We start from the raw sequence: 18,877 nt of genomic DNA, 5'->3' as shown, positions 1-18,877 counted from the left end.
GGTTGGAGCCAGGGAACTGGAAATTGTTGATGTGACGTAAGGTGTCAGAGGAATCACGGATGTAGGTGGGAAGGGACTGGACAAGGGGAGAGAGAAGGGAGTCAAGATAACGAGAAATGAGTTCCGTGGGGCAGGAACAGGCTGACACGATCGGTCTGCCAGGACAGTTCTGTTTGTGGATTTTGGGTAGGAGGTAGAAGCAGGCCGTCCGATGTTGGGCGACTATCAAGTTGGAAGCTGTGGGAAGAAGATCTCCAGAGGAGATGAGGTCAGTGACAGTCCTGGAAAGAATGGCTTGATGTTCTGTGGTGGGGTCATGGTCCAGGGAGTGGTAGGAGGAAGTGTCTGCGAGTTGACGCTCAGCCTCCGCGAGGTAGAGGTCAATGCGCCAGACAACAACAGTACCACCCTTGTCAGCGGGTTTGATGACAATGTTGGGGTTGGACCTGAGAGAACGGAGTGCAGTGAGTTCAGAGAGAGACAGATTAGAATGGGTGAGAGGAGCAGAGAAATTGAGACGGCTAATGTCACGCCGACAGTTCTCAATGAAAAGATCAAGAGAAGGTAAGAATCCAGAGGGAGGGGTCCAAGTGGAGGGAGAATATTGGAGGTGGGTAAAAGGATCCGTTGAACGGGGAGAGGACTCCTGCCCAAAGAAGTAGGCACGGAGACGAAGGCGGCGGAAGAAGAGTTCAGCATCATGCCGAGCCCGAAATTCATTGAGATGAGGGCGTAAGGGTATGAAACTAAGTCCTTTGCTGAGCACTGAACGTTCAGCATCGGAGAGGGGAAGGTCAGGGGGTATAGTGAATACGCGGCTGGGGCTGGGATTGGAAGATGGGGTGGGGACGGAGGGACAAGCAGGGGTGGAGGGTCCCAGATGGGTGTTGGTGTCGATGAGTTGTTGGAGCTTGCGTTCCTTAGCACTTGAGAGAAAGAGAAAAAGTTTCTTGTTGAGGCGACGGATGAGGCGAAGAATAAAATGAAACTGGGGGCACGCGTTTTAACTTGTCTGTCCTTAGCGGGGGAAATCTGTAAATTAACCTTGTTTCTCTACCTACCAGACACATTTATGTGTTGAGATTCCACAATTTTCTGCCAAAAAAAAAAGAAATAATTTGGACTTAGGAATCACCTTATACAACCTTCTAGGCACCAAAACTTGACGGGTGGAGAAAAGGAGCTAAAATATCATCACTTCTTAAAGAAAGGTAGATTAAAATGCTAGTTTATTTTGTCTAACTTCACAACCAATAAATTATGTTTTAAGTGTGCAGATGCTCAGATAACAGCTCCAACAGCAAATACACTGAATGATCAGCTAACCTGTTTAGCAGGAGAGAGTGTTGTCGGCTAAAACACTGGGCAACCTCCCTGCTCTTTTTTGAAACGATGGAATCTTTAACATCCACCGGAACACACCCTCTTATCCTCTACTCCCATGGTAACAGGACTCTGAGGGAATCATCATTCTCTATATGGAGGCTGATAGAAATATTGTGTTGGTACAGTACTGGGCACTCTTTCCAGGCTTGATCTAAATGTCCTGAGCGTGTAGAGGATTCTTTACTCTGCATTTAACCTACCAATGCTGTACTTGATGAATACATGGCCTGGATGAATGAGCTCACTGAAGATCACAATTCATTTAATCTGCCACCACATCCCACCCTCCCTCCCCTCAGCGCCGCACCAAAGCCTCAGCCAAGATGATTTGTTCAAATCCCAGAATGGCCCATGAACCCACAACATTCTAAGTGAGAGTGCTGTTAACTGAGCCAATATCAAGGTAACTAACATCATTAGCCCCCTGATCTTTTCAATGCATTTTTAAAAAGAGTATCTGTTTCCTGAGCATAGCTGTCTAAGGGTACTGTCACTCTGGTGATGTAACCATTAGTAGTTCTACAAGGTACATACAGGATGCACAGTATGTTGTGATTACATCACCTGTGACTATATTACCTTATTGCGATTATATATGCATTGTAATAACAGGTACTTTATTAGAGAACATTTTAAATAAATTCAAAGACCTGAGTGCAAACCATGCTACAATTATCTAGTTCTCCAGCAATTCTTGTCTAATTTAGAGGCCATATCCATGCAGTGGAACAGCAGAGGGATGTCCTCTCTGTCAGGATCTGCTCACTCTCCACCAGCCACCCTTCTAAAGCAGCAATGAGACTGGCAACTCAACAGGATGGGGTATCATACCTGCACCCTGCCTCTTGCATCCCAGAGCTGCAATGCCCTCCGTGCTACACCCTTCTGTCCCCCTCTCTCTCTAGGTTAAATCTACAAATATTAACAAAAAAATGCTAATTTTGTACTAACATTGATCTAATGTAGCAACTCATCCAAACATCCAACCAATAGTAAACATTTCGGTAAAATTTTAGAGATTTTGAAGCAAATAGACAAATATATTACACTTTAGTGCTTTCCTGTTAACTGAGTATATTAGGCTGTAATTCCCTGTTTGGTGAATTTGTGTAGTCTCCTTTTAGGGGACAGACTCTTCAAGGTAAGATGTCTAACAAGTGCCAACTGCCTTCTGATACCTGTGCCAAAAGGCCAAGTGAGTGCCAACAAAGTATTCAATTACAGAAGATATCACAGAGAAGCCTGATTCTGTCCTTGGCTGATATTCACAGCTTGCACATTCCAGCAGGGCCCACAGAACAGTGATCAAGAGCAGGAATCTTGACTGCTTTTTTTCACTCCCTAGCCCAGAGGTGCTAAGAACAATTGTAGCAGCCATTTTGCCACATGAGGTTGGCTGCAGTTAACACAGACTGGGGATTGAAGCTGGAAATTTCCTGGTCTGTCTCATCACTGTGCCAAAGCCATCTTTCCTGTCTTACTATGCACATAACCTGAGCTTTAGAATGGCTGTTAATATCTATTATATCCAATCACTTCAGCCACCGAGACAAGATTTGAGGGAACTTTAATCAGACACAAAACATTGCAACCACCATTTACTAATCACACTTAATGCTTCGCCTGATGACTTTAGCAATATCTTTGGTTATATTTTATTTTACATTGCATGAATAGTACATAGCAGCAGATTTATAATTATAATATTAATCCCATATTACTAAACATCACTGTGCTGCAGATAAATTAGCAACAGTCTAGTTAAACATTGAATCAAAGGTCCCAGGAGAAAGTGACTTTCCTAGAAAGTAGGCGAGCTGTGATTTCAACATGATTTCCTCTTTTACCCGATAGTTTAAAACATTCTTTGTAGGTCACAGGGTTCAGTCATGCACAGAAGAGGCAGATTCACAGACAAATAATGTATTGTTGCAGTTCAAAAAAAGATAATAGCACGAGCGCATTCTGAGAGCATCTGTTTGAACTGATATATATATATATATATATATATATATGGCCTAAAATTTATTTTAATGAAAAGAGAAAAGATGGAGAGAAAAAGTAAATCTGTGAAAGCTGGAAATCTGAGATGAAACTGGTAAAATGCTGAAAATACACAGCAAGTCACTCTGTCCCTGAAAGAGAAATGTTTCAGGCGGGACTCTGTCAGAACTGTTTAGCTGAAGAGTTTGTACCTTAAAATTTAAACTGTTTGTTCCCTGAGAGATCTGCCGTGTATTTCTAATGTTTTTTGGCTCTGTATCAGACTTCCAGTATTCACAGGTTTCCAATGATTTTAAGCTTTTTAATTAAGTACTGCATTATACTATACCATTAATGTACAGCTTATTATCCATTCGCTTCCCATTGTGCTACGACAATGTATGAATTTTACCTGGACTAATCAACAGATTCCTATGTCAAACTGATAAAGTGCACCCAAGTTCTATTTGATAAGGTTGACAGACTGAGAATTGAGTAAACTCATTGGATATTTAGGGATTCTTGTCACTCACCGGGTATTGGAAGGCAGAAGAAAGTGGTTAGTTCACTGTATCAGGCAAAGGAAGGCACCCAGTTCTCCTAGGAGGTCGACACAACTGAGAAGCAGGGATCTTCAGGAGAATGCTTTGTAGAGTCAGTTGATGTGGATTACATTGTCACAAGGCATCACTCACAACAACTTTTAATTAAGTCAGCCTAAAGCAACAAGCCTTCCATTTGTGAACTGCAGGTGGAAGGGGGGTTGGGGTGGAGAGGGTGAGGGGATGGACGTGTATTGTGTAAGAAAAGCTTGTACGGGTTCCAAGTCTTATTAACAAGCCATTTGTAGGGCACTTTCTCGGTCAATTGTACCCACTTGGATGAAAGGCAGAAAGGCTGGTGGCTGCCTGATCAAACTCCAATATCAGCAGCACAAGAATTGCCTGACCACTAAAATTCAGTCAGAATGGAGAAATATCACCGCATTTTGCAACCAGGTTACCAAGAAGATCATTTTATTTAGGCACAAATAACATCTTAGTGTTGTCAACAGAACAAATTACTGTTTAATAGGCATCATAGTTAAGTTCATTTTTGTATATGAAGTTTCTTGTTTTGAGGTTGATTGTTAGTTGAGGAAATGTATCTTCAGGAATCAGAACAAAGATCACTGACCTGATAGCGTGGAGAAACTATTTTGTACGATTGTTGATAGTTCTTGTGATAACTCCTTGAAGAAGTTGATCTGATCTGGTGATTTACAGACTGGTTTTAAATTGTTAGGGCTTTCCACCCTTCTGAACATATCAACTTAATATGTAAAGACAACTGCTTTTAATTTTAATTGCTTTTAACGCTGACAACATTGCTTTGTTGGAAAGGCTGCAGGTTTAGGGGTGTTCTTATGTCGTCACAGTGAGTTACGTTTTTCACTCCAAGGACATGTAATATTGATCTGTCATGGTATAGTGTTCTCTTCAAACTGAGTGTCAAATCCATCATTAATTAAGAATTCAGTCATTGTGTCGTTAAGTGTTCTTTGCCTTTCTTGTGAACCAGAGCTTCATCTTACTTAGCTTGAACATCTCAGACCTAGGTTTGCCAACTCTGGTTGGATATATTCCTGAAGGTTTTATCTCATGATGCCCTGACTCCCACTGCTCCTCCCCAACACTCCCGCCATTGGTCTACTGAATATGTTCATGTTCATGGTGCACTGTCTTCTCACACCAACCTGCCCAGCAATAAACTGACAGGAATGGGTCAGCTGCTCGTTTTGTCCCTGCCCAATATGACTTTCCACTGAGATGCTCTCTGCATACAGTGAACTTACAGACTTCACTTTGGTATGTATTATTTATAGGCTCTCCTCTTCTCGAAGGAGGCTGTACCAGGCTGATATAGCACAATGAGATGTGAGTACCTTATACTGGAAGATTCTTCAAACACCCCAATCACAACGCACCATGGTTTACATGGATCAGTGTGAAGCTCCCTTCCATCTCAAAATGCACAGAATCCCTACTGGCAAACCTCCTGGTGCCAATGAAGAGAGTCATAGAATTATTGCACAGAAGGAGACCATTCGGCTCATCAACTCTATGCCAGTAATGATAATGATAAAAAGCTTTGGGGAAAAAAACGAATTGGCACAAAGGCTCATGAAAGCCTAAGTATCAGCTGAGAAAAAAAATAATCAAAAGCACAAGGAGCACTTTTAATGTGTGGCCCCTTTAAAGGTCCTGCTGCTCGTACCTTCCCACCAGATTTTCATGGATGTACTGGGAACTGAGAGTCAGCATATGCTGTGGCTGTAAAAAGGCAAGTCTCTTTTTCTCACCTATGATAATGAAGCTCTTGCCTGTCTTTGACAGGAACTTTCACTGCACTCCTCAGGCCTGAGTAGAAAATGGGATGGTCCTAAAAACCAGTGAGAACGGTATCTGTGGGTTAGGATTGGCAACACATTGCCTGATAAGGTGCTGAATACCGATTCAATAGTAACCTTCCAAAGGGAATTGGAGAAATACATGAAGGAGAAGCAAAAGAAGGGAGAGGGTGAAAGTGGAGAGGAGTGTGATCTACTAGTTTGCTCTTCAAAAGACTTGATGCAGGCTCGATGGGCTGAATGACCTCCTTCTGTGCTGTACTATTCCATGATTCTCTGATCTATCACCACACTATAGTGTCAAATTGGGGCACCAAGGCGATGAGAATCAACCCCAGTGTATCCCATCTGACTCCCAACTTTTTCACAGAGACATTTCCACCTCCAACTCTCCCCAATGCAATTTGCCACCCCTCTCCCAATCCAACATTTTTAAGATGAAACTCTGGAAGAACAGTGATAGAGGATTTTTGGGGGACTCAGTGGCTTGGCGGTAATGTCACTGGGATTAGTAATCTAAAGGCTGTGGCTAATGCTCAGGGGACACAATGGCAGCTGGCAGAATTTAAATTCAACTAATAAAATCTGGAATTGAGAGCTAACCTCAGTATTGATGCCCATGAAACTAGTGTCAACTCTTGCAAAAACCCATCTGGTTCACTAATGTCCTTTAGGGAATGAAATCTGCTGTCCTTATCAAGTCTGGCCTACACGTGACTCCAGATCCACAGTAATATGGTTGACTCTTAACTGGCCTCTGAAATGGTCTAGCAAACCATTCAATTCAAGGGTAATTAGGAATGGGCAACAAATGCTGACCTTGCTAACGATGCCCACATCCCATGAAAGAATAAATTACAAAAGGGTAGCTCCTTGACAGCTGGACAGTTCATTGACAGTCCCAATGAGTTTGTGCCCGGTGGGCACCGCGGGGACTGGGGTGCTTTATCGACCCCTTTAATCACATGTTGATTTGATGTTTGTAAGTTTCCATTAAACTTCGTCTTTGGTTTTTTACAGCTGACCTAACTTCGGGGCTGTGTTTATTTTACCCCTGATTTTGTTGCTTTCATTTATTTGGTTGACTCAGAAAGAGTATAAACACTGACACACTCACCGCAGGCACCAAATATACACTGACACACTCACCGCACGCACCATATAAACACACACACTCTCACCGCAGGCACCATATAAACACACACACTCTCACCGCAGGCACCATATAAACACACACACTCTCACCGCAGGCACCATATAAACACACACACTCTCACCGCAGGCACCATATAAACACACACACTCTCACCGCAAGCACCATATAAACACACACACTCTCACCGCAGGCACCATATAAACACACACACTCTCACCGCAGGCACCATATAAACACACACACTCTCACCGCAGGCACCATATAAACACACACACTCTCACCGCAGGCACCATATAAACACACACACTCTCACCGCAGGCACCATATAAACACACACACTCTCACCGCAGGCACCATATAAACACACACACTCTCACCGCAGGCACCATATAAACACACACACTCTCACCGCAGGCACCATATAAACACACACACTCTCACCGCAGGCACCATATAAACACTGACACACTCCCTGGAAACCCCATATAAATACTGACACATTCACCAGAGACCCCCTATAAATACACACACACTCGCCTAAGGGGCCAAATGAATACTGACGCACTCCCCGGTGACCCATTATTAAAAGTGACACTGATTGGAGATCCACGACAAATACTGATAGACTCCCCCAGAGCCCCAATAGAAAAAAAAGAAAAAGTGCATAATCATGTTGAACTTTAACAAGGGTGCCTTACCACTCGTAAAAGGTGCCTTACCTCTGCCAAAGATGTTCCAGGACCATATCCAAAGGCATACCTTACCTCTCCAAAGGGGTATCCAAATAAATCCGCCAAGTTCAGACCTCCTCTTACCTGTACTAGTCGGCATATTCTGGATTCCACTCTCTTGTTCTTCCAAAATCTCACTTCAGTGGAGGTAGCTGGTGATTTAAATGCCTAGCTGCATCTGCGAATTATGCATGTGTGAACCCTGGCCTGACTTCGGTCCCGCCCCTGCGAAGATGGGAAACGCCGTATTCGGGGGTGGGACTTAGAATTTTCGGCCATTTCCAGGATTTTCACCATGACAAAGAGCCTGTCCATCGTGGTGAAAATCTGGGCCTTAAAATTCTTCCAATGCTGTAATTGAACTAAATTTAAGTTCCTGATCAGCTGAATGGAGTTTGGGCTTGATCAGGCTGGCTGTGAAAAGTAGCTGGTGCTTTGAGACTTTGGGAATTCATGCTCCAATCCTGACTACATTGGCTGAGATAAAGGGCAGAATCTCGTGCACTCCCTGGAGGTGAGCTTGAAGGTGGGAAATGCATGTAATTAGGTGAGATGGTGGCTTACCAGAACCACACAACCTTCCCGCCACCACCAGAAATATGTTCTAGGCAGGAAGGTCCATGGTCCTGTCCCGTCACCTATTGAGAACCTTAGGTGACCAAGTAATGACCTTTTAAGGGCCTCATCCCACTGCCGCTGGTATTAACCCAGCAGTGGGTGGGCCTGCCACCATGCGATGTGCACAGAGGTAAAACTGTGCAGCCAGCTGGTCATCTCCTGGGTTGTGGGGGATCCCTTAAACAAAGACACTCAGTCCCTGATCAAAGGACTGGACGTCAGGAAGGGGGGGTGCCTACTGAGAACCAACCCGGCACCCTTGCTGCCAAACCCGCTTCTCCCCTCCCCCCATGACCCCCACCCTCCCCACATTCCTTACCTGTGGTCTGGGTCACTCCACAATTTAGAACTCTGGTGCCTGTCCTTCCGGCAGCAGCCACCACCTCCTTCCTGGCGCTGCTGAGCTCAAGAATTTACCAGCCTCTGATTGGCCAGCAGATCTCAGTAGGTGAGACATCTGCCCCCGGGGTCCTGATTCCAGGGGAAGGCCCGCCACTGGCCTTGCCACTGCCTGAATGGCTTGTGGGTCGGGGGGTCTTTTTGAAAAGAAGCAGCACAGGTCTCTCGCCAGCTCTTCAGCCTGCAGGCGAGACCCCCGATTCCTCAAAAAGGTTATGCCTAAAGCTAGGCATTGTCAGTTCCTAAGTCTTTTTCCCAAGTTTCTCCCTTCCCCTTTTAACAGCCATGATTGAATGGCAAAGCAGACTCGATGGGCTGAATGGCCTAACTTCTGCTCCTATGTCTTATGGTCTTATGGACTAAACATACTGAGTTTGTTGAAGTTCGGTTTCGCAGGCACACACTGATCTTTGCTACTTCACCTAAGTTGCTTTTCTTCCACTGAGTGAAACCAAAAAGTGAATATGGGCAGATGAATCAACCACAGATGGGGTCCCTTCATAGCTCTATTCTGTTCTTAACTGAAATGCAAAGGTATGTCCCTTCTGCTAATGGGGTCACACTCGAGGGGTGCTGAGGCCAATTTTAAGAGCCCTACAGATCGAACTTGGGGCCTTCAAGCAGATCAGTCAGAACATCAACCGATATTGACATTTTATAGTTCCAACATGGCACAGATTCTATCAAAGGATGGGGTGCAAATAAATAAGTCACCCTCTCATTGACGTGCAATTGTATCCCCTCCCATTACAATAAAATTAAAGAACAGTTCTGTTTAGTTTTACACCCAAATCACCAAAGGACGGGTGGGGGGAAGAGCAAATGAATGAGAAAGGGAGATATAGTGAGTGCTGCCGATAAGAAAGGTAGAAAGAGAAATTAACTGAACAATGCAGACCAAAAGATACAAGGGCTCTACATGCTTTTTTCTGTCTGGGGAGGAAAAGGAGGCAGAAATGCCAGGTATCATTTTGCTAAAATAACATCCCACTTAAGTGATGTGATGAAGCATTGGAACATAGGTCAGGATTTTAGGAGGGCGGGGGTTCCCCTCCCACCACCCAGAGAGTCGGTGACCAGTGCATTGCCACCAATACTAGCTGCCCCGCAGCCATTAATTGGCTGGAGGCGAGGCTTCCACCCTTCAGTAGGGAATAAGTCCTGCCTCAGAGAGCTGCTGGCCAACCTGATTGGCTGGTAGCTCTCTGGACCCAGCAGTGCCAGAAGCTGCAGTGGACAGGACTGGAATTACAAGCAGTCCCCTGGGCCTAAGTCCCAGGAATTCAGGACCAGGTAAGTGTGGGGTCTCAGGGCAAGGAGGTTACGCCCAGGGGTAGGCACAGGGGGTTAGAGGTGTTGGTGGAGAGACCAGGTTGGGGGGGGGGCGATTGGGAGCGCCCGCAGGGACCAGACCTTGTGGGGAGAGGTGGGGGCGCCCAAAGAAGGCTGTTGACAGAGGCCCCCCTCCCTGCACTCCCTCCCGACCTTCCTGCCCAAGGCCTGAGCAGGTCCACTTTCTAGGCTTCACCCCTGCCCCTGAACTCCACCCACCAGCCTGAAAATTGAGGCTGGGTGGGAAATGGCCTTAAGCGGTCATTATTTGGCCACTTAAGGGCTTCAGGAAAGGACAGGTGAGCCGGCCTGTAGGCCTCGCCCATCCCTCCATAAAATTGCAGAGAGTTCGGGGTGGGTGGGAGCCCAGGTGGGTAGACCATCTGAGGAACTTGAAACCCATCAGGATTAATGTTGCCACAATGCACATTTGTAATACGGTTTTGCTACCCACTTTGCCTGTGAAGGATGTCCCTCCTGATATTATTAGAACACGCAGAGAGGAGCTCTTCACCCAATCTGGACTCAAATTGACCTCAAGTCCCAAAGGTGAAAGTAACAGTGAGATTACAAATTCATTTCTCACCCAAACCCACCGAACTTGGTTTCTCCATGCACTAATGCCACTTTTGTGTTGAATGGGCTAAACACAGAAAAACCATCATTACAGATAGTGAACAACACAATACACAGACTCTTTCATTGATCCAATTGTCAGTGTGAGTCCTCTCTGATCACATTTTCAATGAGCTGCTCTTTTGATGTATGTGGTATAGTATGTGTGTAATTGTATTTCATGTCGAGTATCTGCCAATTCTGACTTTGTCTCACACTGTACAATATGATTCCTGCCTACATTTTCTTTCTTAATTATTCTGTCCTTTGTGCTCACAAACTCTTTATTTTCCTGTATGGACACTTTTACGCTGCACTTTCACAAACCCGATGTAGAAAATGTTCCAAATTATTTTCCTATGTCTGCTCCCCCACTCCCGGCTTCCTCCTGGGACCCTGGGAAGCTGGGTGGGTCATCACTGTAATTATGGTCAATGGTGCTTTATCTGGACTTTGTCCTTAAGGCGCTCAGTGCATTACTGTTGCAGTTAACAGCATTATCCCTCCATTTTTGGTTCCTAGACTAATTTTAATGTTGCTGTACCCTGGTACATATGGTAGAGGCAATTCTATTTTTAACTCTCTGGCAAGAAATGTGCAGGTGACTAATACTCAAGACCCCAAAATGAAGCTTTACTCCCACCCCAATCCACCAGGTTAAATATTCACTCCCTCCACCACCCACACACAGTAGCAGCAGTGTTTACTATCTACAAGATGCACTGCAGCAACTCACCAAGGCTCCTTCGCAGCACCTTAAACCCGTGATCTCTATGGCCTAGAAGGACAATGCCAGCAGACACATGGGAACATCACCAAGCCACTCACCACCCTGACTTGGAAATATATCGCCATTCCTTCACTGTCTCCGGGCTAAAAACTCCCTCTCTAACAGCACAGTGGTGTACCAACATCACATGGACTGCATCGGTTCAGGAAGGCTTCAAGAAGACCACCATCTTCTCAGGGTAATTAGGGATGAGCAATAATTGCTGGCCTCGCCAGTGGCATTCACATCTCAAGAACAAATAGAAAAGAATGACCCCCACACACCTCGTCTTTCGCAATATCCCTTGTGAAACAACTTGCCTTGTTGTTGGCGACCATTCCTTTTGGTGCTGAGAGCCTCCTGGTTCCTGAAATCCTGCCCCTACTTGCCAGCTAGTGTAAGTTAAAGTAATTCTTTTTCAAAGCCTAGTTTAGGTTGGAATGATCAATCATGGCTTAGGATGGGAAGTGAGGCTTTAAATTAAAAACATTTCAGCTCTTCATTTTTAAATAATGAAGCATGTTTTAAAATAAACTTGTTTCAGAGTTTATCAGCCATTTTGTTTGTTTTTTGTTGTGATTCCCCCCCAACCGCTTCCTCTTCCCAAGTGTCAGCAAACTTGCTGCGTACTTTGAGTGTCTTTTCACTTACTCTGTAAACTAAGGATTGCAAATAAACACATTGTCTTGAGCACTGAATAGCCCTTTGTTGGTTTTGCCCAAAGAATTCATTGGTCTCTCAACTTGCGGCTTTATCCATAAGCTCCTGAGATAGGGCACAATTCCCATGGCCTTAATTGGAATGTTACAACTGAAAGAGGACACAAGGATTGCATTGCTCAACAATAAATACTTGGCAATACCGGGGCTTCAGAAGGAAACAACAGCACACTCGACGCTTTCATCCACTATAACTTGGCTCACAAAATAGGATCTAGTTATAGAGATAATGCCTATCGAGTTTAGCATACTATGCCATCTAGATCAGGGGTCAGTGCCCAATGTCTCCTCCCATTAGTGATAGTGCCAGTGAACTGTTCCAGTGGGTAAAATACCATCTTTTGGAATAAAACTTGCGGGGGGGGGGGCGGCGATGGAAGTGAGAATGGTCCCAAGCAATATAATTTAAATAAAGGCTTTTCACTATCACCGTGGTTGTAGAAGTATCCCTGTCTTGATCTGTGATGTTCTCTTACTATTCCTTGTTTTTAATTGCTTCACCATTAACCCTAAACTCTGGAATTCTCTCCCCAGGTGCTTACCTTTATAAAGCTCCTTAAAACCTACCTTCTTGAACAAGATTTACCTGTCCAAATATCTCCTTATGTGGCTTAGTGTCAAACTGTATTTCACAATGCTCTCGATATCCACATCTTCTTGTTGCTGAGTTGAAGCAAGAGAAATTCTGAGTATTATTGTGGGATATGAAAAGATCTTGAAGTGGGAGAGCGGTTGTATTAGAAGGCCTCACTTTTGATAGCCAGGCTCAATTTTTGATCTTGAAAATTGTATGTGTAGATTCAAGTTTTACTGATGCCTTCTCTGTTAAACAACTTGCCAACATTGTTTAAGTTCACATTCAAAGACTGGAATGTGGCTGATATAGAATAAGACTGGAGTAGAGAAACTGTTTCCACTGGTAGCTGGGCTGGTAACCAATTGGATACAGATAATGATAATTTGCAGAAGAACCAGAGGCAAGATTATGATAACTTATTTTATGCAGCAAGTTATTAGAATCTGGAGTGCACTGCTTGAAAGTATGGTGAAGCAGATTCTGTCATAACTTTCTAAAGGCAATTTTTAAAAATAATTCTTTCATGGGATGTGGGCATCACTGCCAAGGCCAGCATTTGTTGCCCATCCCTATTTGCCCTTGAACTGAGTGGCTTGCTAGACCATTTCAGAGGGTGGTTAAGAGTCAACCGCATTGCTGTGGGTCTGGAGTTACATGTAGGCCACACCAGATAAGGATGGTGGATTTCCTTCCCTAAAGGACACTAATGAACCAGATGGGTTTTTACTATATATATATATATATATATAAATATATATATAAAAGACCCTACAAGCAAAAGCTGGCTGAGACTATAAAGTAATCACTTGCTTGAAAATTCCTATGTGGGTTACACATGACCAACTAATCCAGATAGAATGCAATGTTGCACATAAAAAGGTGTCAAGGCTTCCTTCAGCCAGAGACACTTCAAAGGAAGAGATGCAATGCAAAAGAACTGATTACCTTCTCAGCAAATACCATCTCCTGTTGAGTTATATCCCAGACTGTGGACATGAACTGAGTTGAAAGAAAGCAGCTTCTGGGTGAAAGACACATTTGTTTTTCCCTTCCAGAAATACACACGAAAAGGAGTTAAAAGCCAACTGCAACGCTGGTCTCTTGTGTGCTAGTCTGGTGTTCTAGATCAACTGTGCTAGTGTGTGCTATGAAGGTCACAGCTGAAGATCATCAACTAAGCATCCCTGTGCTTGCAAGTAACAAGGTCTTTCTCTGTTGTTGGGAGCAAGTCACAACTCAGCAAAGCCAGAGTCGAAAAGAAAACAGGACAACTCCTTTCAGCTAACCTACAGAGCCAAGAATCTCCAAACCCACTGCTCAACTGCCAAAGTCAGCGCTACCGGAATCACCCAACTTAACAGCCGCAACGCTTCACCATCTACTCCTCACAGACAAGCCAAAGACTGATTTGTATATCTTCTTTAACTTTTTTTCTGGACTCTCTTCTCATTTCTAAGCTGTGTGTATGTGTGTTGCATTTTTGTTATTTTTTTCTCACATTTTAGTAACTAATAAACTCACTCTTTCTTTGACTCAAGACAGCCTGGTTAAATTGGCTCCTTTTAAAACACAAATACATTTGGACTGGGAAAAAGTATCCACGAGGGAAGGGATTCTTTTTAAATTAACCTTGTTGCGACCAACCAAGGAGGGGTTGAAGTAAGAAAGGGAGCCAGTTCATTCCTCCTCACCTGGGAGCATAACAATTTGGGGGACCTCACCCAGGGACCAGTCGCTGCAATGTATAAAAAGCAAACTTTACAGAGCTATTAGAGAAAAACAGGGGGGGTGGGACTAATTACATAACTCTTTCAAAGAGCTGACATAGGCCAAATGCCCTCCTCCTGTGCTGTAGGATTCTATGAAGAGCGACATTCTACCCTTAGTTGAAGCAATATGCATTCCTGCCTGAACTGCTCTTGACAAGAACAGTCCTGTGTTCCAATCATGAATCAAATCATTGACACTAACTGTCATATATAAGCTGACTCTTTTGACCTGTTGCATTGTTTTCCATTAAGCAAGAGAGAGCTTCAGAAACTGATAAAGGAGTGAAATGGCAAGAACTCGTGTTGGTGAGGAAAAAGTGTGATGTTATATAAAGCAGAATTACATAAAGCAGAGAAAGGATTAAAAGATTAACTCTCAGTAATTCCTGATCAAACTCTCCTAAAACTGCCAACTCTCTCAATACAGCCATAATTCAAGAAACAAAACCTGTGGAAGCATTTCTATAAAGTGTCCTCAAATGCTCTGATTTTTAAAAAAATTATGTGCAAGGAAGTTCTTCAAATGCTAATACTGGATACTTGCTGCCGATGTGTAAATAGCAGATGAGTTCAATGTGTTAAAATATTATTGACTTCATTACCTGTGTGTTATATAGCTGCTTCTTCATTCCTTTTTACAGTCTTTACTTTGCACTTTGCTGTTGTCCCACTTGAGAACAACAAACGCCGCCAGGTTTCCTGGTTCTGACCATCATATTTCACCCTTGGTGAGAAATGCAAGTGCATGGATGTGGTGCATGTATATTTCTTATACAGCAACAATAACACCTTGCATTTATATAGCACCCATACTGTAATAAAACATCCCAAGGCACTTCACAGGAATGTTATCAAACAACATTTGATGCTGAGCCACATAAGGAGACATTAGCGCTGATCTTGACCAAAAGCTTGGTCAAAGAGGTTGGTTTTAAATACACCGTAAGTGAGGGAAGAGAGGTGGAAAGACAGAGACGTTTAGAGAGGAAATTCTAGATCTCAGGGCCCAGTCAGCTGAAGGCACAGTTGGAATTGGATTTTCCTGCTTGAATTTTGTGCGTTTGCAAGTTTAGAAAGGGCTGTTGGTGCTGTTGCCTCATTGGTGGATCAATCCTAAATCCACACTATCCAGACAAGATTTGTTAATATCTACAGCTTGGGATATATATGAATTTACAGGAGCGTAAAGTTGTTTTCCCTATGTGTGCCACAAGCCTCCATGGTATGCCCCTAAGGAATCTCAAATAAGACGGAAAGTCTGGACACTCAGGCCCCAGACTTACACAAGTAGAATGGAGATTTGAATTAAGTCGCTCACTATGGCAGCTGCTAATTGACTGGAGATGCACAGTTATGGATGGGCACATAAACTACACAAGCATAAGAACAAATAAGGTGCTTCCAGGCCTCCAATATACTTTCAAATGCCTCCTAGTTTTGTTATGTTTATTGCATACACCTTCCTGCTGTACAATTTCTCAGACTGTTTAATGGCATACCTCAGTCAGATCGACAACTGAGGGAAAACCAGTTGATCACTGCTAATGGAAAGCAGCTGGCAGGAAGAGCAGCAGCTCAGAGAAATACTTGTTCCTCACACTGCATTCATTGAAAGGCTGAAAACTCTTTCTGTGCTCCAGAAAGGTATCAAATGCCTATATGGAAACAGGAGCTTGCTCAGAGCAAGCTGACTGGAGCCTGTGTTGTAAAATCCTGCCCAAAACAGGCACCAGTGGGAGGCTACTGTTGGGAAGAATGGCAGCATTGTGTGAGCTTCCTAACCAAGTAAAGCTGGAGGCAAGCCAAAACTTTATTTTGTTAGTGAGGGGAAGGCAACTGGCTCATTGTAACTAAACTAGCAATCTTCCACCTTCCGATCTCCAAATATGGCATCTTGATTTCACAAAATGATCCCAAGTTACTTTGCTCATCAGTTAGGCTAATAAAATATCTCTATTTGTATAATAATGGTTCTATTTTATTGGCTTGTGGACCAAATTTTCCTTATAAATACAAAAGAACATCAGAAAATCCAGAACTAGGAAACATCATTCAGCCCAACAACCATTCACTATTTTTTTTTATTTGTTCATGGGATGTGGGCGTCACTGGCTAAGGCAGCATTTATTGCCCATCCCTAGTTGCCCTTGAGACGGTGGTGGTGGGCTGCCTTCTTGAACCGCTGCAATCCATATGAAATAGGTACACCCACAGTGCTGTTAGAAGGGATTTTGACCCAGCGATTGTGAACGGCAATATATTTCCAAATCGGGATGGTGTGTGAGCATTGAGAGCCCATGCCTGAATTTTCAATCATAGACTTCTCTCTCCCACGTGATCTCCTACATTAATCAGAGTTGACTGGCCAACCAATCAGAATAAATTGTTGTGACCATTTGAAATTTGGCATTCTTGCATTTGTCCTGATGAGGGCAAGACAAAAAGCTTTGGCAACATGTCTCACTTTTCAGCAACATTCAAGTTCTGTACTACCAAGCAAATATTTTTTATTATTATTATTATTATTGATAGATTTAGCTAATGTGAAACCTGCTGCTGGCGCTGAGCAACAATTCAGTCAAGACATGGAGGTATCTTCAACAAGCGGATGTGCATGTTAAGGTTGTTGTTCATCTGGCTTGGGACTTTGCTTTCTTTTATGTCATTACTTAAAATTTAGCATTGCATAAGTGGGTTGTACAAAATGGGACCAAGTATTTTACTGCTGCAGAGGTGCTGAATTCAGTGGAGCATTCACACCCAGAGCCCTCATTCTCTCCAATATGTGGAGATCTCCATCCACTGAACTTCTATCTCTGCGTACACCAAAATTTCTAAGAAAACAGTCGAGTCAAACCATCCAGGGCACAAGGGGAGAAAAGAAGCATTGGGAGAGAATGGCTGTCAATTAAACATCCAGAAGGCCTTTGACAAGGTGCCGCACAGGAGGCTGCTCAGTAAGATAAGAGCCCATGGTGTTAGAGGCAAGGTACTAGCATGGATAGAAGATTGGCTGTCTGGCAGGAGGCAGAGAGTGGGGATAAGGGGGTCCTTCTCAGGATGGCGGCCGGTGACTAGTGGAGTTCCGCAGGGGTCAGTGTTGGGACCACGACTTTTCACTTTATACATTAATGATTTAGATGAAGGAACTGAGGGCATCCTGGCTAAGTTTGCAGATGATACAAAGATAGGTGGAGGGACAGGTAGTATTGAGGAGGTGGGGAGGCTGCAGAAGGATTTGGACAGGTTAGGAGAATGGGCAAAGAAGTGGCAGATGGAATACAACGTGGGGAAGAGTGAGGTCATGCACTTTCGTAGGAAAATAGAGGCATAGACTATTTTCTAAATGGGGAGAGAATTCAGAAATCTGGAGTGCAAAGGGACTTGGGAGTCCTAGTCCAGGATTCTCATAAGGTTAACTTGCAGGTTGAGTCGGTAGTTAGGAAGGCAAATGCAATGTTGGCATTTATTTCGAGAGGACTAGAATATAAAAGCAGGGATGTGCTGCTGAGGCTTTATAAGGCTCTGGTCAGACCACATTTAGAATATTGTGAGCAATTTTGGGCCCCGTATCTCAGGAAGGATGTGCTGGCCCTGGAGAGGGTCCAGAGGAGGTTCACGAGAACGATCCCAGGAATGAAAGGCTTAACATATGAGGAACGTTTGAGGACTCTGGGTCTATACTCGATGGAGTTTAGAAGGATGAGGGGGGATCTGATTGAAACTTACAGAATACTGAAAGGCCTGGATAGAGTGGACGTGGGGAAGATGTTTCCATTAGTAGGAGAGACTAGGACCCGAGGGCACAGCCTCAGAATAAAGGGAAGACCTTTTAGAACAGAGATGAGGAGAAACTTCTTTAGCCAGAGAGTGGTGAATCTATGGAATTCATTGCCACAGAAGGCTGTGGAGGCCAGGTCATTGAGTGTATTTAAGACCGAGATAGATAGGTTCTTGATTGGTAAGGGGATCAAAGGTTACAGGGAGAAGGCGGGAGAATGGGGTTGAGAAACTTATCAGCCATGATTGAATGGCGGAGCAGACTTGATGGGCCGAATGGCCTAATTTCTGCTCCTATGTCTTATGGTCTTATCATTCTTAAAATAATATTTTATTATTGGACCTGAACAGTGAAAAATGCATTAAAAATATTGGCAGTGGTTTAGTTTTAATGTTGCAGTTTGTAAATGAATTTTTGGCTTATGACAGAGGGGTGAGAGGTCAGGCAGGTCACATGACTGGTATGGCGCTGACTGGAATTGGCGGCCAATCAGCAGTTGGTAAGAGGTGAGCCGATCCAGGAGCGAGACTAATGTTGTTGGGAGAAGCCGTGAAGTGGTGGCAGTGGACCGTTTGAGACCTGCTTGCTGACCCAGAGGAAGCCACAGAACCCCCATCTGAGAAGCCCATTCTGGGCAGTCAGCCCATGGTGTA

The 18,877-nt window shown here is 44.0% G+C and overlaps 1 protein-coding gene across 1 annotated transcript in view; it reads right to left on the bottom strand.

Moving 5' to 3' along the window:
• Nucleotides 1-4,051, bottom strand: part of LOC144668229 (retinaldehyde-binding protein 1-like) — a 34,695-nt gene extending 30,644 nt beyond the window's left edge. The window contains exon 1 of the mRNA XM_078529998.1: nt 3,903-4,051. The gene's annotated coding sequence lies outside the window, so the exon portion shown is untranslated. The remainder of the gene's footprint in view (nt 1-3,902) is intronic.
• Nucleotides 4,052-18,877: the final 14,826 nt, after the last annotated feature.

The sequence above is a fragment of the Cetorhinus maximus genome, chromosome 26 (assembly GCF_964194155.1).
Source record: "Cetorhinus maximus chromosome 26, sCetMax3.hap1.1, whole genome shotgun sequence".
NCBI classification, from domain to species: Eukaryota; Metazoa; Chordata; class Chondrichthyes; order Lamniformes; family Cetorhinidae; genus Cetorhinus; species Cetorhinus maximus.
The sequence above is the reverse complement of the archived record's forward strand: the minus strand, read 5'-3'. Positions and strand labels throughout refer to the sequence as shown.